This window comes from Diceros bicornis, chromosome 19 (genome assembly GCF_020826845.1).
Source record: "Diceros bicornis minor isolate mBicDic1 chromosome 19, mDicBic1.mat.cur, whole genome shotgun sequence".
NCBI lineage: Eukaryota > Metazoa > Chordata > Mammalia > Perissodactyla > Rhinocerotidae > Diceros > Diceros bicornis.
Window position 1 is genome coordinate 38,699,292 of NC_080758.1, and position 8,735 is coordinate 38,708,026.

The 8,735-nt window shown below is 41.4% G+C and overlaps 1 non-coding gene across 1 annotated transcript; it reads left to right on the forward strand.

Moving 5' to 3' along the window:
* Positions 1 to 1,211: 1,211 nt before the first annotated feature.
* Positions 1,212 to 1,284, forward strand: TRNAV-UAC (transfer RNA valine (anticodon UAC)). The gene has a single exon. It is a non-coding gene; the product is annotated as a tRNA-Val (tRNA).
* The last annotated feature ends 7,451 nt before the right edge of the window (positions 1,285 to 8,735 follow it).

The following is an 8,735-nucleotide window of genomic DNA, read 5'->3' on the forward strand; positions in this document are numbered from 1 at the left end:
GCCTGACAGTGAAGGTAGGAAGGTGTTAAAGACGAAAGTCAACATCCCCCTAGTATGTTGTGGGCTGTATGTTTTAGTCCATGGGTCTGTGCAGTTAAACTTCTGTCTGAGATTCTCAGAGTGGAAGTTGGGTATAAAAGAATCACGGGTTGTGGCAGCTTTTCCCAATTACCTAAGCTTCCTCTTCACCCCGGAATTTCTGAAGTCAAACCCTGTTTAGTTATTAGAAAGATGTTCCTGATGGATTTGCTCTGTGCATATGAGCAAGGAGGAGGCAAAAGAAAATGTGAGAATCACTGTTCAAGCTTATCCATTTGTCTGTCATTAAAATAATTTAAGCCCCAATGGAACATGGCTCCCTTGGAGCTGGCAAAGTGTTCCCTAGCTTGGTACCTCTAAGAGGAAAGAAAGGGGTATTGCAGTAGTGATTTTTAGTGGTACATTTGCCTCTTCCATGGGCAACTTCCCCCGTTTCCAGTCTACCTGTCCCCTTCTCCCACCGCATACATTCTACCCTATGGCCAAGGAGAAGGCAGGGTTGCCTTGCGCACAGGGGCAACACTGGGTCTTGTCTCAGAGAAGGGCAGCGCTGCAGTTTTGTGGTGGGTAGATCAGGTTTTGAGGATTCAGGAGCTATGGGCTTAGGGAAAGCGGTTTGGCCTCCTTGAGTCTCTAGGAATCTATCTGTAAGGGGAGATTTCCATATACCTCATAATTTCAGCCAATCACATGTTAACTTCACGATTTTACTGTGTCTATGAACCACATGTATTCACTTACGTATTTTTAACTACATTTCTTTCACTTTTTTGACTCTGAAATAAAAACAAAGCTCACCTCATATCCACTTCTTCCTTCAAAGTGCTTACCACAGTTTTGATTATATTATTTTGTGTGCCTGGCATATTGGACATGATCCAGAAAAATTGCTCAATTTTACTTGTTCAACTGTTGTCAAAGAATAATTATTTTGTTTTGTTTTTCAAAAATTTAAAACGTGGCTCACCTACCAATACAGAATGAACACATGTTAAAGATTTCAAATTCATTATGAATGAAGGGATCAGGATCACGGATTCCTAGTTCCAAACTAGTTCCAAAGAGAATAGATAATCAGAGGTTATTACAGGCATTTGATAAAGATGGACTAAGATGTCTAGGTTAGATACAAAAGAGGTTAATATCCCACAGGGCCCAGACAATCAGCCCAAGGTTCCATGGTGTAGTGGTTATCACATCTGCTTTACACGCAGAAGATCCTGGGCTCGATTCCCAGTGGAACCACAAGGTTGCTTTTATTTTCATTCAAACAATCACCTTAGGGATTATCTTTTCTACTAGACGGAAGACTGTTGCATCTCTATTGGATGACAATCAACATTGTCTATCTTTGCTACTAGATGGTGAATCTAATGGGAGCAAAGATCATGTCCTTTATTTTGCTCAAATTAATTAATCTTACAAAGAAACGTTGTCATATCCATAAATGGGGAACCAGTATTACTTTCCATCAAGCAGGGTAACACCCTGAAGTTAGCACAACAGGACAGTGATGTGTTCAACAGAAAGATGCGAGCAAAGCATAAAAGTTTCTTTAGTGTTGGTGAAGCGTACAGTTTCCTAGCCACAGCTCTGCAGAGGAGGCGCCGAGAGCCTCCCTCATGGAAGGACGCACCTTCCTGGCCTTCACGTGCACATCATTGATAATCTCTACTTTCTGGGACACCGGCTAAAGCCAAGGTCCTTTTCCCAGTTGGACCATGCTCTTGTTAAGCTTAGGTTTTAGGTTTCCTTGAGGTCTATTCTGGCAGTCAACATAAAACCATTACAATGAAGATTACTGTCTGCCAAAGGCTCTCAATCTGGAGCTTGCTCTCTGTTAAAAAGAGAGATTAGCGAGTGTTAGAGAGGTGTTGAAGACATCTTAGCACCACACAGAGACTTTCCTCATGACGTTAGCAGAGCGACTGACAAAGAATAAAAAGGGAGTAACCACCTCACTAAGTGACTCTAATTTTTTTAATAGCACGTTTGTTCTACGTCCTGAGAAACACTGGGCTAGAGATCATGTCTAATACTCTATCATGCTCTAACATTCTTGTTATTATTATCTTAAGAATAGCATTCTAGGGCCCGGCCCGGTGGTGCAAGCTGTTAAGTGCGCACACTCTGCTGCAGCGGCCCGGGGTTTGCGGGTTCAGATCCCGGGCGCGCACCAACGCACCACTTGGCAAGCCATGCTGTGGCGGTGTCCCATATAAAGTGGAGGAAGATGGGCACAGATGTTAGCCCAGGGCAAGTCTTCCTCAGCAAAAAAAAAAAAAAAAAAAAAAAGAGGAGGATTGGCAGATGTTAGCACAGGGCTGATCTTCCTCACACACACGCACAAAAAAGAATAGCATTCCAGAAGTGAAAGAGACTTCAGTGAGCTTCTAATCTAAGACTTTGGAGAAAAGGTTCAGATATGTGACATAAGGACAGAGATTAGAATTCATGACTCCTAACTACAGTCCAATGGTCCTGCCAGTCTAACTATGGCTTCTCTTAACCAACTTAAGGGTAGCTTTATTTCTTTTCCATTAAGTTTTATTTCTGGGTTGATGGGTGTAGTCAGAGTGAGATTGGATATGGTAACTGGACTGGATGACTTCTGAGAATGCTGGGAGGAATCCCAGTAGGCTGCATCAAAAGCATTCCCACCTCCATCCCTTACTATCCGTGTAATCTCGGATAAATTATTTAACCTCTTTGAACTTCATTTTCCTCATCTGTAAAATGGGGACAGTATTCAGGCTTCTCTCACTGCGTTATTGTAAAAATTAAATGAGTAAACAAAAGGCACTAAAGGAATGCCTGGCACACCACCAGCACTGCATACGTGCAAGATGCTGTTGTCATTGGCCTGCCTGTGTCTCAGATGGTTCCATTTCTCCTTTCATTCTCAGCCTACAGCTATTCTTGTTGGTTTTAGAACTAGCATTCATACAGTACACAAGATTGGATTCTTCTCCCCATGTTGGCAGAGGAGCCTAGCAGAGAGAAAAATCTCCAGCTTGCTTGCAGAACAAAAATCCAAATGGATTGTGTTTTTTTTAAAGGAAAAGATGAATATTTAAGCAAAGAACCCCAACCAGCATTTGTTTGTGTAGGACAAAGTGACAGCAAATGAGCAAGAACTGGGGAGCGTAGTAGACACGGAGAGACTGGCTGAAGGCAGTGCAAGCTAGTGAAAGAGGCATAAAGATGGAAAGAGAGATTTTAACTGAATCAAAAAATAAAGGGAATTTAAAAGTTGTCTTGGAATAAAAAAATCTTTGAGGATCACTAATGCATGACTTAAGACATCCTCAGTCGGAAACACCAAGATTCCTCAAAGGAATGTTCTGAACTGTCCCAATCCAGGTCGCGGCATTAGATAATTTGGATATTCATGATGGAATCTGCTGATTTTTAAAGAGTGAATTCAGACAGATCTTCTGACGTAAACAGAGGCCCTTTCTCCATTTCAAAAATTTCTTTCAAAAACATTTATGGTATGATTGTTATGTGCCAAACCCTATGGTAGGAGCTTCCCTCAAGGAGTTTATAATTGAATGAGTGAAAAACAGAACACATGAAAAAGCAATAGGAATGTTAAATACTTTGACAGTGCTGAACACAAGGTACTGTGGTCCGTTTGTTACCACACTATGCCCCTGGAGAAAGAGAAGTGGCCAGATCACAGGGAGAAAAATCCTGACACTCTGTGTGCTGGTCAGATGCCACTTTGCTCAGTTCTGGGCATGCCATTTTAGGAGGGACACCCAGGGAGCAAAGATGATGGTCATGGTAAAGCAAAGTGGCACTGGTGATGCTTCTCCAGGGAAAAAATGAGGAAGGGATTCCTGATATCACCAGGTGGGCAAATCAGCAGTGTATCATGGAGAAATCACGGGGAAGAGATGAATTCTTTCTCTAGTACTTTCAAGGTCAACTGAATAGAAATAATGAAGAGGCAGCTTTGAGCACATTATGAGAGTGTAAGAAGTCACTTACGTTACTGAGAGTGGGTTAGGCTATATTTTGAGATAGTGAGCTCTTGACTACTGAAGGCATTCAAGTAATTTTTGGATAACCACATATAATGGCTGATAACCAAGTGATCCCTAGATGGGGAACACTTAAGAGTTATTTCTTACTCTAATATTCTGTGAATAGTAGAAAAATTGCAGTGGAATCAAAATGGATATTTTTTTTTTTGGTGAGGAAGATTGGCCTTGAGCTAACATCTGTTGCCAATCTTCCTCTTTTTGCTGAGGAAGTTGGCTCTGAGCCTGAAAGATTTAGACCCGAATTCTAGCCCAGCTCCTTACTAGGTAGGGTGTCATTTCTTGTAAGTACATCCTCAGCCCCTCTAAGTTTAAATTATATTCCCCTTGTTATTCTTCCTCATAGCATTCCTTTTCCCTTCATAGCATTATCACAATTTGTAATCATATCTCTGCCACTCCTGAACAGCTCGGAAAAGGCATGAAACACTCAGAATTGCTCACCCCTGGATACCAACCACCCAGTGTCAGTGACAACGAGCAGCACATTGAAGGTGCTCAGATGTTTGTTGAAATGAATTAAAAAATATAAGTGTCTGCTCTTTGGGTTCCAAGTTTTCCTACAAAGTGGAGATAAAAATGTCTGTCCTTAGAGTTTTGTTTTCTTTCTTTTTTTTTTTTTTTGCTAAGGAAGATTTGCCCTGAGCTAACATCTGCTGCCAATCTTCCTCTTTTTTTTGTATGTGAGCCACCACCACAGCATGGCCACTAACAGATGAGGGGTGTAGGTCTATGCCTGGGAACCAGGCCTGGGCCACCAAAGCAGAGAGTGCCAAACTTAAGCATTCAGTGACCAGGGCTGGCTGGAATTTTGCCTTTTAAAGATTGTGTGTGTATGAGTATGTATGCACTTATGATCAGCATACATATGATACTATGTATAAATGTGTTTTGTATGTGTTATTTACACATGATATTTGGATTTCAACTTCTAAATGGTGTGGCACATAGAAAGGCACCATAACCAGAAAGTTATAATTGGTTTATTATTGTTATGGCTTCCCCATTAACCCCCACCATCAATATAGAGGGTGTATCCTGTGTTAGAGAACTGTGGCATCAGGAAGTAGAGATGTGAACTCCAGCTCTGACCCTCAAGGCTCTGTAAATCCAGTTTGGAAATCCAAAACATGAAGAAAAAGGTAATAGTACCAGATGCAGAGATTCCTTTACTCCACAACGTACTGGGCACGGGGGATGCAAAGGTAGACTCTACTTTGAACCTGCCCTCCATAGCACAGAGCCAGGTACAAAAAATGACATGGACAAATAATTACAAGGTGGTGAGGGGAGAACAGAAGAGAGCAAAATAAAGAATAGAGACTAAGCCAAGAGTATTTGAATCTGACTGGGGAAACCAAGGCAAATGATACTTGAGTAGAAACTCAGATCAGGGACTTGCAGGAGACAGGGCTGCAATTCAGAACATACAAACATGTATGAATGTACCAGTTTCTACAAGATTGATACTTCCATACCAGTTGGTAACAGTCCTTGCCCCATGCCTCACTCCAGCATTCAGCCCTTGCCCATCCAGGCCTCCTGCGGAGCCATGCCCCCATAAACCAGTTAGGAAGGGATTCATTCCTGGAACTGCGGGGGTCCTTCAGAACCTTGCTGTGCACCAAGCCTCATTGGTCTTCACCTGAGCCTTGTCTCTCATTGAATATTTTGACTATCACCCCTCCCAGAAGGATTTGGGAGAGGGAAGGGGGAGGAAGAAGGGAAAACTTGAGGAAGAAAGGAACAACATAAAAGTAAGACACCATGTGGTTTGAAATTACTGAAGTCCAAAGTGAGAAGGCAAAGCAGAAACAGGTGAGCAGACCTAGGTGCATCAGATGATGAAGGGCAAAATATGACACAAACAGGGCCTTGGCATTACTCTACCAGCATGGAGATCTAGTGCTTTCTAGCTTTGTAGCCAAGGGCAAATCATTGACCACAATTAAGCCTCTACTTCCTCATCTGTATAATAGGGATAATGATAGCACCTCACCTCACTGTGTAGTTGTGGACATCGCCGTGATCCACGAAAAGCAGTAAGTACAGAATCTGGCACAGAGAAAGCTATCACCTCTAGTATTATTGAGTGTCTCTCTTCTCTTTTTTTTTTTTTTTTTTTTTTGTGAGGAAGGTTGGCCCTGAGCTAACATCTGTGGCAATCTTCCCCTATTTTGTATATGGGACACCACCACAGCATGGCTTAATGAGTGGTATGCAGGTCCGTGCCCAGGATGCAAACCTGCGAATCCTGTGCCTCCGAAGCCAAGCATGCGAACTTAACCACTATGCCACCGGGCCGGCCCCAGGTGTCCCTATTCATGGTGCTTTGTATGCACAATATCATTCATCCCTCACCGTCCCTATGCATGATTGATAAAGATGGTAACCACCAGGTAACATAGCACAGAGAGAGTCCACCGTTAGGATGGATGAGTTTCTGACCCTGAGTTTGTGCTGAAGTAATTAGGTCCACTATCACTCTGAGAATCATGGGTGGATAGCTAGGCTGACACAGCTTTGCTGCTATGGCAACATGGGCCTTTTAGATGTCCCTGCCTGATAATTTCACAGGCGATGCTGTATCTAATAAAAATTGCATGACCCTGAAACCAACCAGAGCACTCTGAGCAAGAAAGAGGCACCACAGCCAGCAAGGTATCAAGAAAACTCAAGACATATGCATAAAAAGTGAACAAAAAGGAGAGTTAGCCTTTGATAAGTGGCTGTGAAAATGCCGTAGTAGCCATATAGGCCATTTCTAAGCTGTGTTTTCTGTATCCCAGTTTGGACTTTGTTTTGCTTCCTTCAGTGGAAAGATGCTAAAAGGTTAATTTTGAAATTAAAAGTAGATGCAACAGTGGGCAGAGAGGAGAGAGTCATGTCCCAGGTTAGTGGGCACAAGGAAGACTTCCTAGAAAAACAGAGGAGAGAGAAGGGAGGGGCTCTGAGGGGCCACATTTCCCAGAAATCTTCTGTTCTGCTTTTTAAATTCACCTCCCCCGCTAGTTAAATCACGTAACTTCTTACATGCATCCCATCAGACCTCAGATTTGTGAGAGAAGTCCTCCTTTAAAACCTAGTGATTAATTCATTTTATCCCCCCGATTGCTGTCTGTCTGAGCCAGTCGGATTAAATATTGATAGACACTTTGATTTCGAGTTACATCCAGGCAACACAGTGTTCTCAGAAAATGGTGGTAACAGCCAAAGAGAATGAGCCTTCCAGGTGCTCCTGCATTTGGAGATAACTGGGTCCAAGGCTTCCATCTTTACTGGGATCAAGTTAATTTAAAACACAATGAGATCTCAGCCCTCAATAAAGAATGGCCTCTTTACCCCTGGGAGACAGATTTGATTTAACCTTTAAGGAAACTCACCTTGGCTTTCCTCCCTGTTTGTTTATTTATTTTTTTCTATTCTCTTCCACATTGTTGGTTAGGAGTAACATCCTACCTATTTTTTTTTCGTATTGGAAGAATGGTGTTCTTGGCTGCACCCATAGTCAGTGATGGGAGGAAATGTCGTGGTAGCTCAGCAGTGGGCATGCGTGAATGGACTTTGGAACCCCAGGCACGGCCATGAGGTAAATGGAGGTCTCTATTCAAATATTTATTTCACCTCTCAGGGACTCTGTGCTTGTCTGTGGTCCCTCCTCTCTCTCCACCCTGCCCTGGAGATATAAGACATTTATCTTCCACCTGGATTCTGAGCTTTCTACCTGGGGCAGAATTCCCAGGCCACTCACCAGATAAATCTACCATTCAGCAATTTCTTGGAAAGGATTTGGGTGACTCAGTCTATGAAGAGTACGTGCAGCTCAGCCTGACAGGGATTTGCATTTTTTTATGTTTTATTTCCTTTATAAAATATTTCAGGCAATCAGATTTTTTCAGGTATTGAGAATAATAGAACAAACGTCCATGTACCTATCACCCCATTTAAGAAGTAAAATTTTACAAATGCCACTGAAGCCATTGATAAACTGTTTTTTGATCGCATTTCCCTCCCTGCCTATTAGAGGTAAACGCCATGAAATTTTTGGTTATTTATTATTCCCATGAAGTATTTACAGTTTTACTCTATATAAATATATATCCCTAAGCAATACATTACATGTTTTTAATTTTATATAATTGCAGCATACTGTATGTATTCTTATAAACCTTGCATTTCCCCTCAATAGATTTTTGAGACTCCTAATGCATGTAGCTCTAACTCATTCATTTTATTATTATAAATATCCCATTGTGTGTCTATACACACAATGTGTTTGTTTATTCTCTTTATTTTTGATTGGCATTTAGTTTATACTCAAAATTTAGCTATAAAAAATATTGCTACAAAAACTCTGGCACATGCTTCCTTCACACAAAGACAGGAGTTTTATAGTATTTATATCTGGAAATAGAATTGATGGGTCATTGGGCTTGCTTCTTCAGTTTTTTTTCCAGTTTTATTGAGAAATAATTTACATATATCATTGTATAGATTTAAGGTGTACAACATGATAGTTTGATTCACATATATTGTGAAATGATTACAATAGGTTTAGTTATCAGATACAATAGAAAGAAAAGAAAAAAACTTTCTCCTTGTGATGAGAACATTTAGGATCTGCTCTCTTAACGACTTTCCTATATA